The sequence below is a fragment of the Antechinus flavipes genome, chromosome 5 (assembly GCF_016432865.1).
Source record: "Antechinus flavipes isolate AdamAnt ecotype Samford, QLD, Australia chromosome 5, AdamAnt_v2, whole genome shotgun sequence".
NCBI classification, from domain to species: Eukaryota; Metazoa; Chordata; class Mammalia; order Dasyuromorphia; family Dasyuridae; genus Antechinus; species Antechinus flavipes.
The window spans coordinates 236542729-236560929 of NC_067402.1; the positions used below are offsets into that span (position 1 = coordinate 236542729).

At 32.6% G+C, this 18201-nt stretch overlaps 1 protein-coding gene across 1 annotated transcript in view; it reads right to left on the reverse strand.

Moving 5' to 3' along the window:
- The window catches only part of PKP2 (plakophilin 2), a 149775-nt gene that overhangs the window by 119813 nt on the left and 11761 nt on the right, over window positions 1–18201 (reverse strand). The gene's annotated exons all lie outside the window — the stretch shown is intronic.

The window sequence follows — 18201 nt, forward strand, 5'->3', positions numbered from 1 at the left end:
TTTTTGTACTTTGTTATATATATCATATGCTCTAAGAAGGGAATATTGAGATCCTACCATTACACTTTTACTGTCTAACTCATTTAGCACTCCCTTTAAATATTTAGATTCTATGCCATTTGATGCATTTATGTTAAGTATTAAAATTAGTTCATCATGTATATCTTTTAGCAAAATGAACTTTCCCTGTTTACCTTTTAAAATTAAGTCCATTTTTGTCTATTCAAAATAATGATTTAAAAAATTTTTTAAAAAGTTTAATTACTACAATGTTGCTGTTACTCTATAAATTTTTAAATATACTATTTTGAGTTCAGCTGAGGTCTAATAGTTTTTGCTTCACCCATTTATTTTAAATCTGTGATTTTTGATGTTTCAAGTGTGCTTCTTGCAAAGAACATCTTATGGAATTCTGTTTCTTCTTTTTTATGAATGAATTTACATTTCCCTTCATCCTACTGTAATTTCCTCCTCAAAGTTTAGAGTTTGTTTTACTCGTGATTAATCCCTGAAACTCTCCTTTCCCTTAGTTTTTTTTATTACTCTTCCTCTGTTTTCTCCTATTTCCTGGTTGAGTTAAAAGTATTTTTATACCAAAGTCTTTGAATAAATGAATAAAACATTTCTTAAGTGATCACTATGGGTTAACTATAGTGATATAGTTACACTATAACAACTATTAGTAACACTGTGTTAAGTACTGGGAATACAAATAAAAAAAGCAAGACAACCTTACTTTTAAGAAGCTCACATTCTAATGGAAGAGATGACACATCCAATATTCCTCTTCTGGAAATTAGTATGGAAGCAATAAAGCTACGGGAGTGAAGTTACTAGGTGTTTGGGAGTTAAATTGTGTTGAGACTGAGGGAGCTAGGCTGCACAGCTTTCTTCTCCGCCATCCTCATATCTGGTCTTTCTGAAGTATGAAGCTAATTACTTCCTGAATCAAATATAAACTTCTCTGTTCAACATTTAAAGCTCTTTACAATCTGGCCTCTTCCTACCTTCCCTTCTTATTTTCCTCTAAACAATCTCTAATCCAAGTACATAGGAGCAATCTGAAATAAAACACTATCTCTCACTTCTGTGTCTTTACATTGGCTCTTCCTAAAAGTTTGGAATGCCCTACCTTTTTCCTCCACTTTTTATTTTTGCTGACTTCCTTCAAAATTCAGCTCAAGTCCTACTTTTAGGGATAAAAATTCACTATTTGACAAAAACTGCTGGGAAAATTGGAAACTAGTATGGCAGAAACTAGGCATAGACCCACACCTAATACCATATACCAAGATAAGGTCGAAATGGGTTCATGATCTAGACATAAAGAATGATATTATAAACAACAGAAGAACATAGGATAGTTTACCTCTCAGATTTGTGGAAGAGGAAGGAATTTGTGACCAAAAAACTGAAATCATTATTGATCAAATAGATATTGATCAAAATAGATAATTTTGACTATATTAAGTTAAAAAGTTTCTGAACAAACAAAACTAATGCAGACAAGATTAGAAGGGAAGCAATAAACTAGGAAAACATTTTTACATCCAAAGGATCTGATAAAAGCCTCATATCTAAAATATATAGAGAATTGAGTCAAATTTATAATAGTTCAAGCCATTCTCCAAATTGACAAATTGGATATGAACAGAAAATTTTCAGATGAAGAAATTGAAACTATTTGTAGTCACTTGAAAAGGTGCTCCAAATCACTATTGATCAGAGAAATGCAAATAAAGACAACTCTGAGATACCACTACACACCTCTCAGATTAGCTAAGATTACAGGAAACAATAATGACAGGTGTTAGATGGGATGCGGGAAAACTGGGACACTGATGCATTGTTGGTGGAGTTGTGAACGAACCCAACCATTCTGGAGAGCAATCTGGAATTATGCCCAAAAAGTTATCAAAATGTGCACACCCTTTGATCCAGCAGTGTTTCTATTGGGCTTATATCCCAAAGAGATACTAAAAAAGGGAGAGGGACCTGTATGTGCCAAAATGTTTGTAGCAGCCCTGTCTGTAGTGGCTAGAAACTGGAAAATGAATGGATGCCCATCAATTGGAGAATGGCTGGGTAAACTGTGGTATATGAATGTTATGGAATATTATTGCTCTGTAAGGAATGACCAACAGGATGAATACTTGGAGGCTTGGAGAGACCTACATGAACTAATGCTACGTGAAATGAGCAGAACCAGGAGATCATTATACACTTCGACAACGATATTGTATGAGGATGTATTCTGATGGAAGTGGATTTCTTTGACAAAGAGATCTAATTGAGTTTCAATGGATAAATGATGGACAGAAACAGCTACTCCCAAAGAAAGAACATTGGGAAACGAATATTAACTATTTGCATTTTTGATTTTCTTCCCGAGTTATTTTTACCTTCTGAATCCAATTCTCCCTGTGCAACAAGACAACTGTTCGGTTCTGCAAACATATATTGTATCTAGGATATACTGCAACATATCTAACATATATAGGAGTGCTTGCCATCTTGGGGAGGGGGTGGAGGGAGGGAGGGGAAAAATCAAAACATAAGCAAGTGCAAGGGATAATGTTGTAAAAAATTACCTTGGCATGGATTCTGTCAATATAAAGTTATTATTAAATAAAATAAAATTTAAAAAAAAAAGAGTCAATGTTGGAAAAATTACCCATGCATATGCTTTGTAAATAAAAAAATAAAGATATTGTTTTATGGAGATGGAAAAAGTAATGACAAAATTCAATTGGAAGAACAAAAGGTCAAGAACATCAAGGGAATTAATGGAAAAAAAATGCAAAGGAAGGTGACCTAGCAGTACCAGATTTAGAATTGTATTATAAAATAGCAATTATAAAAAGCATTTGATATTAAGAAAGAGTAAATTACTTGACTGAAAAAGGAAAGAAAAAACCAAATTATCAGGATCAAAAATGAAATGGGTGAACCTACTATTTGATAAACCCAAAGTCTATTGCTTCTGCTTTCAGAACTCACTAACTGACAAAAGCTGCTAGAAAAACTAGAAAATAGTATGGCAGAAGCTAGACATAGACCAACATTTCACTCCCCATACCAAGATAATGTTGAAATGCATTCATGATTTAGATATGAAGAATGATACTATTAGCAAATCAGAAGAGCAGGGGATAGTTTATCTTTGGAGAACAGGAATTTATGATCCACCAAGAAATAGAGGACATATGAAATACAAAATGGATAATTTTGATTACATTAAATTAGAAAGCTTTTGCACAAAACAAAACCAATGCAGCAAAGATTAGAAGGGAAGAAAGCTGGGAAACCATTTTTACATTGAGTGTTCTGATAAAGGCCTCATTTCTAAAATACATAGGGAACTGAATCACATTTATAAAAATACAAATCATTTCCCAATTGATAAATGGTCAAAGAATATGAAAAGGCAATTTCAAAAGAAGAAATTAATTAAAACAACTCTGAGGTACTATTTCATACATATCAGTTTGGCCAAGATGACAGGAAAAGAAAATGATAAATGTTGGAGAGGATGTGAGAAAACCCAAACACTAATTCATTCTTGGTGGAGTTGTGAATAGCTCCAGCCATTCTAAAGAGGAAGTTAGAACTATGCCCAAAAGGTTATCAAACTATGCACATTCTTTGATCCAGTTTTGTCTCTACTGGGGCATACATGCAAAAATGTTTGTAGCAACTGTTTCTGTGATGGTAAGACACTCAAGAAATTGAGTGGATGCCATTGAGGAATGGCTTAAATAAGTTATGGAATACAAATGTAATGGAATAATATTGGTTTATAAGAAATGATGAGCTGCAAAAAGTTATTAAACTGTCCATACTCTTTGATCCAGCAGTGTTACTACTGGCCTTACATCCCAAAGAGGTCTTAAATAAGGGAAAGGGAACCATATGTGCAAAAATGTTTGTGCCAGCCCTTTTTGTAGTGGCTAGAAACTGGAAATTGAATGGTTGCCTATCAATTGGAGAATGGCTGAATAAGAGTGGTATATGAATGTTATAGAATATTATTGTTCTGTAAGAAATGACCAGTAGGATGATTTCAGAAAGGCCTGGAGAGACTTACATGAATTGATGCCGAGTGAGATGAGCAACAACAACACTACATGATGATCAGTTCTGATGGACGTGGCTCTCTTCAACAATGAGAAGAACCAAATCAGTTCCATTTGTTCAATAATGAAAAAAACCAGCTACACCCAGTGAAAGAACTATGGGAAATGGTTGTGAACCACAACATAGCATTTCCACTCCTGTTTTTGTTTGCATTTCTGTTTTCCTTCTCAGGTTATTTTTACCTTATTTCTAAATCCGATTTTTCTGGTGCAGCAAGATAACTGTATACATATGTATACGTATTTTATATTTAACATACACTTTAACATATTTAACATATATTGGTCTGCCTACCATCTAGGGGAGAAGATGGGGGGAAGGAGGGGAAAAGATGGAACAGGTTTTGAAAGGATCAATGCTGAAAAATTACTCATCCATATGTCTTGTAAATAAAAAGATATAATAATTAAAAAAAAAAAAAAGAAATGACCGATGCTGAGTGAAGTTAGTATAATCAGAGAAACATTGTAACACACAGTACACACAATTACATAGTAACAACAAGATTATGAGATGATCAACAGTGATGGATTTGGCTCTTCTCAGCAATAGTGATCCAAGACAAGATAGAACTACCAGCCAAATCCAGAGAAAGAAAGAGATTGAATGTGGATTTATGCATACCATTTTTACTTTTTTTCTCCTTTCTACTGTTTTTCCTTTTTATTTTTATTTTCTCTTTCACAACATGATTAATATGGAAATATATGCTTATACATGTATAATTTTTATCAGTTTGCTTACTGTCTTGAGAAGAGGAAGGAAAGAAAGGGAAGGGAAAAATATTTGGAACTTAAAACCTTTTTTTTTCAGTTTTTTTTTTTTTATCATAGCTTTTTATTTACAAGTTATATGCATGGGTAATTTTACAGCATTGACAATTTTCAAACCTTTTGTTCCAATTTTTCCCCTCCTTCCCCCCATCCCCTCCACCACCACCACCACCACCCCCCACCCTCCCCCGCCTGGCAGGTTGATCAGTACATGTTAAATATGTTAAAGTATAAATTAAATACAATATAAATAGACATGTCCTAACATTATTTTGCTGTACAAAAAGAATCAGACTTTGAAATAGTGTACTATTAGCCTATGAAGGAAATCAAAAATGCAGGCGGACAAAAATATAAGGATTGGGAATTCTATGTAATGGTTCATAGTCGTCTCCCAGAGTTCTTTCGCTGGGTGTAGCTGGTTCAACTCATTACTGCTCTATTGGAACTGATTTGGTTCATCTCATTGCTGGAGAGGGCCACATCTATTAGAAGTGATCATCATATAGTATTGTTGTTGAAGTATATAATGATCTCCTGGTCCTGCTCATTTCACTCAGCATCAATTGTTTATGTAAGTCTCTCCAGTCCTTTCTGAAATCATCCTGCTGGTCATTTCTTACCAAACAATAATATTCCATAATATTCATATACCACAATTTATTCAGCCATTCTCCAATTGATGGGCATCCACTCAGTTTCCAGTTTCTGGCCACTACAAAGAGACCTGCCATAAATATTCGTGCACATACAGGTCCCTTTCCCTTCTTTAAGATTTCTTTGGGATATAAGCCCTGCAACTTAAAATCTTACAAAAATAAATGTTGAAAACTATCTTTACATATAATAGTTGGGAAAAATGCAATACTATTAAGTGAATTGTCAAAAAAAAGTCACACTGTTTAAGTAGAAATTACTTAAATGAATGGATTTATATCAAATCATTATACTGATAATCAACTTTAAAGCAAAACAAAACAATTAATTTAGTTATGCAATTAAAATCTTTCTTTTCTTTAATCTTATTAGGGTTCATCATAGTGGGACAATACACTGATGGTATTGTGGCACTTTTCTGAAAGTGGCAGTTACATTATCATGAGCCTATCTTTCACTCCTTTCAGAGGGCATAACAAGTTTATTTTTTAAAGCAATCAGGATTAAGTGACTTGTCCAGGGTCACACAACTAGTGTCTCAGGCCAGATTTGAACTCAAGTCTTTCTAATTCCAGGCCAGCACTCTATCCATTGTGCCATATATAACTGCTCTTACATTAGTTTTGATTGAGAAACCCACATCATTTATGGCATTTCTCCATCTTTGTAGCCACTTCAGAAAAATGTATATACAACTTCAACTTCAGTAAACTGGCCTTCATTTGCTAGCCCACCTTCTACAATATGCTAGCCAGATTTGGGTGAAGAGGACAATTTTTAGGGCATCTTTTTTAGCTTCTTTCTGATATAAGCAGGTAAGTAGTGTGCTCCTTTAAAAAAATGTCAAGAAGAGAAGGATTCTGGGAAGATGGCGGAATAGGTTCATAAATTTCAAGCTCTTCAGATTTTCCCCACAAATAGAACAAATTTGTGCCTCAGAGTAAACATAGACTGGCGAAAAATCAAGAAGTATTTTGGGCAGAACAAGGGTTCTTCCAATATAATTCAAGAAGATCCAAAGAAAAACCTCAGGCCATAATTAACTAGTGTGAAGTGCAAACACCTACCAGCTAACTCTATAGAAACACAAAGTTAGAACCCCTGGGTCTTTGTTGGTGTGGCTATAGCTCAGCAGGAACCACAGAAATTTTTAAGTCCAGGACAGCATGAGGAGCCAGATGTCTGAATCTGGGAAGCCTAAGTAAAACCTGGCTGAATAGCTAGGCCAGGCTCAGCTGTGATGGAAATACACATTCCAGTGCAGGAACGAACCAGACCTTATGTGCGCAAATACAGCTGGGCAGGAATGTGCTGGCTGGGTACTTTTAGGAGAGTGGAATTCTTAGTTTAGGTTCCAGATCAGAGAGGAGAGCTGAAATGAAGTTGAGGCAACCCTCCCCCACAATGATTAGAGGTACTTTCACTATTACCTCTTGTTAAAAAAATAAAAAATGAACTGGCAAAGAAGAAAGAACCCCACCATAGAAACTTGCTATGGGAAGAGGGAAAATGGGGTTCATATTCAGAGAAGGACACTGAAACTTAAAAAAAAAAAAAAAAAAAAAACTTTCTCCCTCAAAGAATAACATAAAATGCCTCCCTGCCCAGAGAGAATTTATAGAATACAAAACAAAAAAAAAAAAAAAAAAAGAATTTAAAAATCAAATGAGAGACATTGAGGAAAAAATAATAATAATAAAAACCATCCAAGAAAAACAAGAATAATATGAAAAAAAGTTAACGAACTAGAAAAGGAGATATAGAATCTCAAAGATGAAAATAACTCTGAAAATTAGAATTGGGCAAGGGGAAGCTAGTAAAGCTATGAGCAACCAAGAAACAAAACAGATTCTAAAGAATGAAAAAATAAAACAAGATGTGAAAAATCGTATAATAAAAGTGAAAGATCTGGAGAATAGGATAAGAGAAAATATAAGAATAATTGGAATACCTGAAAGTTGTGATTTAAAAAAAAAAAAAAAAAAACCTTGACACAATAATGCAAGAAATAATCCAAAAAAATTATCCAGGAGTGATAGAACATGAGGGAAAAGTAAAGAGAGAAAAAAATCCACTTATTACCACCTCAAAGAGATCCTTTGTGAAAAATACATAAGAATATAATTCCAAATTTCAAAACCTAAAGATCAAAGAGAAAATTTTGCAAGAAACAAGAAAAAACAATTCAAATACACTGGAGCTGCAAAGTGAAGTACAGAATTTATGATAGCCAACTAGCATTTATTAAACACTACTATGTACCAAGCATTATGCCTAGTGATATATACATAGTTTCACATAGATTCCTCTTTCTGAGTTCTGCTCTCTCTACAACAATGCTCTTTTTCTTCCAATTTTTACGTTCAAAATAAAAATTTATATATATAAAAATTGAGCCATATAGAGGTTAAGTACAATCAGGTACATAGTTGAGACTAGAATTGAAAAAAGTAAAAATTGAACAGAGCTAAAAATGTCAGAATAATCAGAAGAAATAATGGTCAAGCTGGTTGATTTGTGATCAGGGAATTCAAGAAAAAAAAAAAAAAAACCATGAATCAATTTTCTAGATCAGGTCACTATAAGAAAACATACAAAGGATAGGACATCAAAGATAGCGAACAGAGAATTCCTGGGCAGAAACTGAAAGAGGAAAAAGGCTGTATAATACAAAAGAAAAGGGAGTCTCAAACCACAAAGAAGAGGATGGAGGATGAATCATGGAATTATGCATAAGGATGACTATCTAGGATGAAGAACAGCACTAGGCTATGCTATGTATTGAGCAAGAATCAAAGTCAAAACCAATAACAGAGTACAATTTTATAACTAGCTCCTAGCTCAGACTGGATCCCATCAAAAAGCATGTCAGTCATCGTGCACTGTTGGTGAAGTTGTGAATTGATTCAAACACTCTATAGAGCAATTTGGAACTATGCCCAAAGTGTTATAAAACCATATATACCTAGCAATACCACTACTAAATCTATATCCCAAAAGAGATTTAAAAAAACAAAAAGAAAAAGGTTCTATAGGTACAAAATTATTTATAGTAGCTTCGTGGAAGCAAAACATTGGAAATTGAGGGGCTGACCATCAACTTGGGAATAGCTGAACAAAGTGATTATAATGGAATGCTATTGTGCTATAAGAAATGATGAGCAGTTTTTGGGGGGCAAGGAATTGGAAGCTGAGTGGATGCCCATCAATTGGGGAATGGCTTAATAAGTTATTGTTCTATAAGAAATAATGAGTATGCTGATTTCAGAAAAGCCTGGAAAGACTTACATGAACTGATGCTGAGTGAAGTGAGCAGAAGCAGGAGAACATCGTAAATAGTAACAGCAAGATTATATGATAATCAACTATTAATGACTTAGTTCTTCTCAGCAATACAATGATTAAGACAATTCCAATAGATTTGGGATGGAAAATACCATCCTCATTTTCCCAAAGAGGGAACTATGGAGATTGAATGGTGATTGAAGCATACTATTTTTCACCTTTCTTAAAATTCACCTGCTTTTTCTTTCTCATGTTTTTTCTCTTTTGTTCTGAGTTTTATTTCACAACATGACTAATATGGAAATATGTTTAAAATGATTGTACATGTATAATCTATGTCAGATTGCTTGCTGTCTTGGGGAGAAAGAAAAGAAAATTTTGAACTCAAAATCTTATAAAAATGAATGTTGAAAGCTATCTTTACATGTAAGTGGAAAAATAAAATACTTTTGAAAAAGAAAAGAAATGATGAGTAAGATGCTCTCAGAAAACCTGGAAAGGCTTCCATGAGCTCTTGCAAAGTGAAATGTACTGTGTACAAAATGACAGCAGTAATAAGATGATTAGTTGTGAATGACATAACTATTCTCAGAAATACAATGAATTATTCAAGACAACTATAAAACTGTATAATGAAACATGTTGTTCACTCTCAGTGAATGAAATGATGATGTCTGAATGCAGATTGAAACATACTTTTTTAAACTTTATTTTTCTTGAGGTTATTATTTTTGGAGGGGGTCTATGTTTTCTTTTACAACATGACTACACATATTACACATACATCTATATTGAAATGCTTGTCTTCTCAATGAGAGTGTGTAAAAAAGGAGGAAGAAAAACTGCAATTCAAAGTTTCATAAAGAAACGTTAACATTTGTTTTTATATGTAACTGGGGGAAGTAAAATATTAAACCAATTTTTTAAAAAAGCAAGTGAGGGTCTATTCCAAAACAAAAATAAAACCCCCAAACATGTCAAGAATCCCAAACTAAAGAAAGCCTGGAGTTCCATACTCTGAACCAGCAAAATTTGTCAACTAGCTAATCCTGCCTGAATCTAGTAGCAGTTTACTGGAATTCCCACAAAGGGCAAGCATACAATTATATTGTTCAGAATCAAACCTACATAGAAACTTGAAGATGATCCAACTTTGCACTCAATCAGATCACTTTGAAAGTACTTGCAGTTTTGTAGGCCTGAATTGTCCTCGAGATCCAAGAATAACAAAATATTCAATATTCCAAGAAAGCAGAAGCAAGAAAGCCTACACCTTTCTTCCAGGAGTACAAAGAATAGGCCCCTGCTATAAACCTTGAAGTCAGGAATTAGGCTTGAAAAAATGAGCAAACAAAAAAAGAATCCTACCAAAAGAGCTATTATGATGACAGTGACATTCAAAATTTCAAAAGAAAAGAATGAATTTAATGTCTCAAAGAAAAACAAAATTTGGGCACAAGTCAACTAGAATTCCTGGGGAAAAAAAAATTTCATTTGTGTCCCCCTCCCCCCAATTACATGTAAAAACATTTTAAAACTTTTTTAAAATCTTTAATTCCAAATTCTCCCCCTCATTGAGAAGGCAAACAATTTTATTCATGTGCAAGTCATGCAAAACATATTTTCATATCTGCATTCTAGATGTGGATAGCCTTTTTAATCATAAGTCTTTTGAAATTGTCTGGGACCACGGCATTGCTAAGTATAGCTAAGTCATCCACAGATGATCATCAAAACAATATTGGTGTTAATTGTGTACAATGTTCTCTTGTTTCTCTTTCCTTCACTTTGCATCAGTTCATGTAAATCTTTCCAGATCTTTCTGAAATCATTCCATCATATTCCATGATTTGTTTAGCCATTCACTAATAGATAGCCATTCCCCCAATTTGCAATTCTTTACTACCACAAAAAAAAAAAAAGAACTACTTGTTGTACACATAGATCTTTTTCCTTTTTTAATAAAAACCTCTTTGGTTTACAGACTCTCTGAAAATTAGAATAAATTAAAATGGAAACTGACTCCAAAAAGACAAAAATTATTTGGAAAAAATTAATAAAAGAAAGGTACCTATTAGATTCCTTTTAAGACATAGTCTTGAAAACTTTACCAGGGAGAGTGAAAATAGAGAAAGAAGATTAATATCAATAATGAATAATGATTTTAAAATTTTGAATAAAATTTAGCAAAGGAAATACAACTTTTCACAAAGAATATACACTATGACTAGCTTAAGTTTATATCAGAAGTGCATAGCTGATTCAATATCAGAAAAACTATAATTGACCATATTAATGAAGACAACAAAAATCATATGATTATATCAATAGATATTTTTGATAATATATAATAGCCATTCCTGTTTAAAAAAAAACACAGTAGAAAGCATACAGTATAAATAAAAAGATCTTTCCTTAATATGATAAATATTATGTATCCAAAAAACATTTATTTAAAATCTATTGTATCCCAAAGAGATCATTAAAAAAGGAAAAGGACCGACATAGGGAAAAACGTTTGTAGTTGTCCTTTTAGTAGAAAGAAAGTGGAAACTAAGTGAATGCCTATCAGTTGGGGAATGGTTGAACAAGTTATGGTATATGAATGCAATGGAATATTCTTGTTCTATAAGAAACAACCAGCAGACTGATTTCAGAAAGATCTTAAATAAACAGATGCTAAATGAAGTAAGTAGAATCAAGTGAATATAGTACACAGCAACAAGATGATCAATTGTGATGGACAACAATGTGGAGGGAGCCATCTGCATTCAGAGAAAAAACTATGGGGACTGAATCTCATAGTGTTTTCACTATGTTGCTGTTTTTCCCCTTTGATCTGACTTTTTTTGTGCAGCATGATAAATATGGAAATATGTTTAAAAGAATTTAGTCCCTACTGGATTACTTGCTGTCTAAGGTAGGGGGAAGAAGAAAAGGAAGGAGAAAATTTTTGAACACAAAGGTGTGAATGTTGAAAACTTATCTTTGCAAGGGTAAATGTTGAAAACTATCTTTGCAAGTGTTTTGAAAAATAAAAACCTATTATTATTTTAAAAAAATAAAACATACGTTAGTCTGTAATAGGGATTAAATGAGAGGCTTTTACTCTAGATAGATATTAGAAGATCATCATTACTTTCAGTATAGCACTAGACATGCTACTTATAGTAATAAGAAAAAGAAAGTGAAGGTATAAGTATAGGCAAAGAGGAAAGTAATATTTATTTTTGTAGATGCTATTATGACTCAGAGAACCCTAATGAATCAATTAAAAATTAATTCAAATAATTAATAACTTCAGCCAAGTTGCAGGATATAAATAAATCTGTCTAAATCATCAGCATTTCTATCTATATATTACCATCAAAATCTATCAGGATGAGATATAAAGATTTCATTTAAAACCATTTCCCAATCAAAACACACAGCAATTACATGAACACAATTACAAAACTCTCTTTACACAAAGGATTGAAGAAATGTTAATTGCTTATGGTTAGGCTGAGCAAATATAATGAAAATTTTAATGCCATATAAATATCTAGTGCCATATTAATCAAATTGCCAAAAAAGGACTTTATAGAATGAGATAAAAATAACAAAACTCATCTGGAGGAATCTAGAATATCAAAGGAAATAATTTTTTTTAAATGAGAAAGATGGAGGTTTGAGTATCAAATCTTACACTAAACAAAACAGTAAACAAAACACTAAACAAAAGAATATTATACGGTTAAGAAATAAAAGAGATTGGTCAGCGAAACAAATTAGCTACACAAATACAGAAGCAATTAAATCTTTAAAAAATTTGTTGTTCAGTCATGCCAATGATGTCCAACTCTTTGTGATACCATTTGGGGTTTTCTTGACAAAGATCCTAAAGTGATTTGACATTTCTTTCTCCAGTGGATTAAGACAAAGAGAGATTAAGTGATTTATCCAGGGTAATTAACACAGATAGTCTGAGGCCAAATTTGAATTCAGGTCTTTCTGTCTCCACAACAAGTTCTCCATTCACTGTGCCAGTTAGCTACCTTAATTTTCATGGTCTAAAAACAGTCAATTGTTTGATAAACCCTGAAATTCCAGTTAATAGGGCAAGAACTCACCAGTTGATTAAAAAAAGAACTTTGAAAAAGGACTTCTGGGTCACATGATTAACAAAACATTTTTTAATCCTCATGATCTCTCAAAATTCTACCAAAAAAATGTGTCAAATATAAAGCAATTTTAATTGTTTCCATGGCATAAGACACCAAGGACCCTAAAGAAGATAAGTAAAGATCTAATAATTAACTCTTTCTAATTTAGCACTACCTTCCTCATGAATCAGGAACAGAAGAGCTCCACCACGCCACCTGACCCCCAGTTTTGCAACAAAAGGCAAGACTACACTTGATCCACTCCCTGCTTCTTTTCAGGAAGATCCAGCCCCAACTCCTGAAATTTCTCTGATAAAATTCCCATTTTTAAGCTATACTGAGAATTGATTTCCATGTACAAGAATAAGAGACATTTGAAAAATTAGAAGAGTAAGAGGCATTTTGTTATTGATCAAAAAATATGAACAAGTACTTTTCAGAGGAAGAAATCTCATCAATGGACATACAAAAAATGCTCCAAATAGCTAAAAAAAATTTCAAAAATTTAATTAAAACAACTCTAATCTTCAACTTCACATTGATCAGATGGACAACACTGAAAAAAATGAGCAAGATTGGAGGTCTGTGAGAAAACATTATATGTTCTTGCTCAAGTCTCTTTGAAAAGCATTTTGGAACTATTACCCCCAAAATTATTTAATTATGCAAATTTCAATATAGTGATACCAACATTAATTCTATATCCTAAAGAGTGCAAGAAAAAGACAAAAGGGAACCCAAATGCACAAACTTTTTCTTCTAGTAGAAAAGTAATTAGAAATAGAATGTAATGGCTGAATTAGTTACGGTATGTGAATATGACAGGATATTTTTGTGCTATAAGATATGACAATGAGAATGGTTTCAGAGAAACCTAAGAACATTTATATGATCTGATATATAATGAAGTTAGCAGAACAATTTATAAAATGACAGTACTCCTATAAAGAAAAACAACTCTAAATATACGTAGAATCAACCACAATTCCAGAATACTCATGAAGAAACATGCTACTCACCTTCTGACAAACATGATATACTCAAGGTGTAAAATGAAAAACTTTTTTTTCAGACATGGTTAATGGGGGAATTTATTTTACTTGACTATACATGTCTGTAATAAGATTTATGTTTTTCTTTCTTTTAGTGGATCAGAAGAGGAAGTAGGAGAAAGAAGGTGAAAAAAACAGACTTAAATATAAAAGAAATTAACATGTAGGCAATAACTCCTTTGATTTATATAACTTTTTTTAAAATTAGGAAGTTGAGAAATTTTAGCAAATATGAAAATTGCAATATACTAAAAAGGAAAGATTTTATGCAAAGTTGTGAATTTCTATTAAACTTGTTTTATTTTCAAATTGCATTTTAGTCAACACTACAGTAATAAAATCATACTTTCTTTTCTGTGTCCCTTTATGAATTTCTTATTTTATGCTTTTTTAGTGTTCCATAGTTGCTTCCTTTTTTTTCTTTTTTTGTTTTTTTTTATCCCTTTCACTATCTAGCAAGTCACCTACCCTTTACCCCACCAGAAATAGACTTGTATTTAAAAAAAAAAGTATTACGAAGCAAAAGAAATAAATTCACACCTTGGCTGTACCTCAAAATATATTTTATGATGAACCTCTTCCCTTTATTAATTAGAGCAAGAACACATATAATGTTCACAAATAAAAGCAGGTCTAAACAGAAAAATATATATTGCTCATGGAAAAGTTGAACCAATATAATCAAAATGACAACTCTATCTAAGCCGATTCTCTTATTTGATGCTGTACCAATTAAACTATCAAAGACTTATTCTATAGAGCTAGAAAAAATAATGACAACAATTTTCATGTGGGAAGAACAAAAGGTCAAAAATATTAAGGAAATCAATGACAAAAATGTGAAAGAAAGTGGCTATTGGCACCAGATTTCAAACTATATTATAAAGCAATAATCATTCAAACAATATGGTACTGGCTAAGAAATAGAGAGGCAGACCAATGGTATGGATTTTGTAGACAAAAACTAGACAGTAATTTAGTTTTTCATAAATACAAAGATCCAAACTTTTATGGTAAGAACTCACCATTTGACTAAAATTATGAGAAAACTAGAAAGCAATTTGGAAACAATGAACAAACATCTTGTACTATGTACCAAAATACGGTTAAAATGGATAAATAATTTAGACATAAAAGATGATATTTTAAGTAATTTATATATTCAATGTCATCCCAATTAAATTACCAAAAACTTATCAAAATTCATTTGGAAGAACAGTTGAGAACATCAAAGGAACTAATGAGGAAAAAATTGCAAAGGAAAGATGTTTAGCAGTAACAAATCTTAAACTATATTATGAATCTATAATGATCAAAACTGAATAGTACTGGCTAAGAAATAGAAAAAAATTAATAAAAAAGAGTAGACATAAAATTTATAGCAGCAAACATAGTAATCTTGTATTTTACAAGGATAAAGACTTAAGTTTTTGAAATAAGAATTCATTATTTGGTAAAGACTGGTTTTTTTTTTTTTTAATAACTTTTTATTGATAGAACTCATGCCAGGGTAATTTTTTACAACATTATCCCTTGCATTCACTTCTGTTCCGATTTTTCCCTTCCCTCCCTCCACCCCCTCCCCCAGATGGCAAGTAATCCTTTACATGTTGAATAGGTTACAGTATATCCTGGATACAATATACGTGTGCAGAACCGAACAGTTTTCTTGTTGCACAGGGAGAATTGAATTCAGAAGGTATAAATAATCCGGGAAGAAAAACAAAAATGCAAGCAGTTTATATTCATCTCCCAGTGTTCTTTCTTTGGGTGTAGCTGCTTCTGCCCATCTTTGATCAATTGAAACTGAATTAGCTCTCTTTCTCGAAGAGATCCATTTCCATCATAATACATCCTCAAACAGTATCATTGTTGAGGTATATAATGATCTCCTGGTTCTGTTCATTTCACTTAGCATCAGTTCATGTAAGTCTCACCAGTCCTCTCTGTATTCATCCTGCTGGTCATTCCTTTTTTTTTTTTTTCCATGCTTTATTTTTTTTAATATTTTATTTTATTTTATAATAACTTTATATTGACAGAATCCATGCCAGGGTAATTTTTTTTTTACAACATTATCCCTTGCACTCGCTTCTGTTCCGATTTTTCCCCTCCCTCCCTCCACCCCCTCCCCTAGATGGCAAGCAGTCCTATATATGTTAAATATGTTGCAGTATATCCAGATACAATATATGTGTGCAGAACCGAGCAGTTCTCTTGTTGCACAGGGAGAATTGGATTCAGAAGGTAAAAAACAACTCGGAAAGAAAAACAAAAATGCAAATAGTTCACATTCGTTTCCCAGTGTTCTTTCTTTGGGTGTAGCTGCTTCTGTCCATCATTTATCAATTGAAATTGAGTCTTTGTCAAAGAAATCCACTTCCATCAGAATACATCCTCATACAATATCGTTGTTGTCGAAGTGTAAAGTGATCTCCTGGTTCTGCTCATTTCACTTAGCATCAGTTCATGTAAGTCTCTCCAAGCCTCTCTGTATTCATCCTGCCGGTCATTTTCTCACAGAACAATAATATTCCATAATATTCATATACCACAATTTACCCAGCCATTCTCCAATTGATGGGCATCCATTCAATTTCCAGTTTCTAGCCACTACAAAGAGGGCTGCCACAAACATTTTGGCACATACCAGGTCCCTTTCCCTTCTTTAGTATCTCTTTGGGGTATAAGCCCAGTAGAAACACTGCTGGATCAAAGGGTATGCACAGTTTGATAACTTTTTGAGCATAGTTCCAAATTGCTCTCCAGAATGGCTGGATGTGTTCACAATTCCACCAACAATGTATCAGTGTCCCTGTTTTCCCACATCCCCTTTTGGTAAAGATTGTTAAGAAAACAGGAAGGCAGTTTGGCAGAAATTGGGCACAGATCAGTATCTTAAACCATTTACAGAGATAAGATCAAAATATATACATAGCCTAGATAATAAGAGATGGCATGAGAAAAATTGAAGAACATGGAATATCTTACGTATCACTTTTATGGATAGGTGAAAAATGTATAAATAAATAAAGGATAGAGATATAAAATAGATTAATTCTGATTATATTAAAAAGTTTTTATACATATATCCAATTTGACCCAAACTTCTACCTGGTCAGGATCTTTACTGCATACTCATTATGTCAGCTAAAGCCAGAAAATCATTTGTTAAGTATGGTATAGACTCTATTTCAGTTATGGGTTAAACTAAATATCCACTAATCCTTTTAACTCAGAATTCAGTGCTTAGATGAAACTGATACAAACAGCTATATCAAGTTAACACTCATCAGATTAATGTATCTTGTAAATGTTTACTTCTAAGGGATGAAACCAAATGGAAAACATTCTTTTCTGAGGAAATCATCATAATGTAGATTAAAGGAAGATATTTTAGATGTTAATTATGTAAGTCATTTAGTAAGAAGAGCCAGTGTTCAAGAGAAAGAAGTGGATATATTCAAATAAGCTCCCAAAGGTCATATAATTAAAAATTGGATGAGGAGGAAATTGGATGAAGATAGCTTTCAAAACTTAGACTAAGGGGAAAATTCTTAATTAAACAAAGAATAAAGACTATAGAACATAAACAATTCTGATTACAAAAATTTTTAAGTGAGAATCATTGCTGTTAGAATGACATCCCAGATATATTAGTAACTAATACACATACATTTGTCTTTTAGAAGTAGACATATAAGCAGATGAGTTATGGGTAAATAGACAAACAGTCAAAGGATATGAACATCCATTAGAGAATGCAAATTAAAACTGAAGTCCTATCTCATACCTATGGGATGACAAAAAGAGAAAATAACATTGTTGGAGATAATGTTAGGACCATAACTATGATAATTAAGTGAATCTGTGAATTTTTCCCTTTCTTTATAACCCTGGTACATAATAGTACTTAATGTTTCTACTTGACTTAATTGACCTAAGCATTCTGGAAACCAATTTGGAACTATTTTATCACTGAACTGTATATACACTTTGACCCACACAATATCACAACTAGATATACCTCAAATAGGTCAAAGATAGAAGGAAACAACCTATAAGTTGTATACCTATAAGTATAACATTATTTATAGCAGTACTTTTTACTGGGGCAAAGAATTTAAAGCAAAGTGGGTATTTATCAATTAG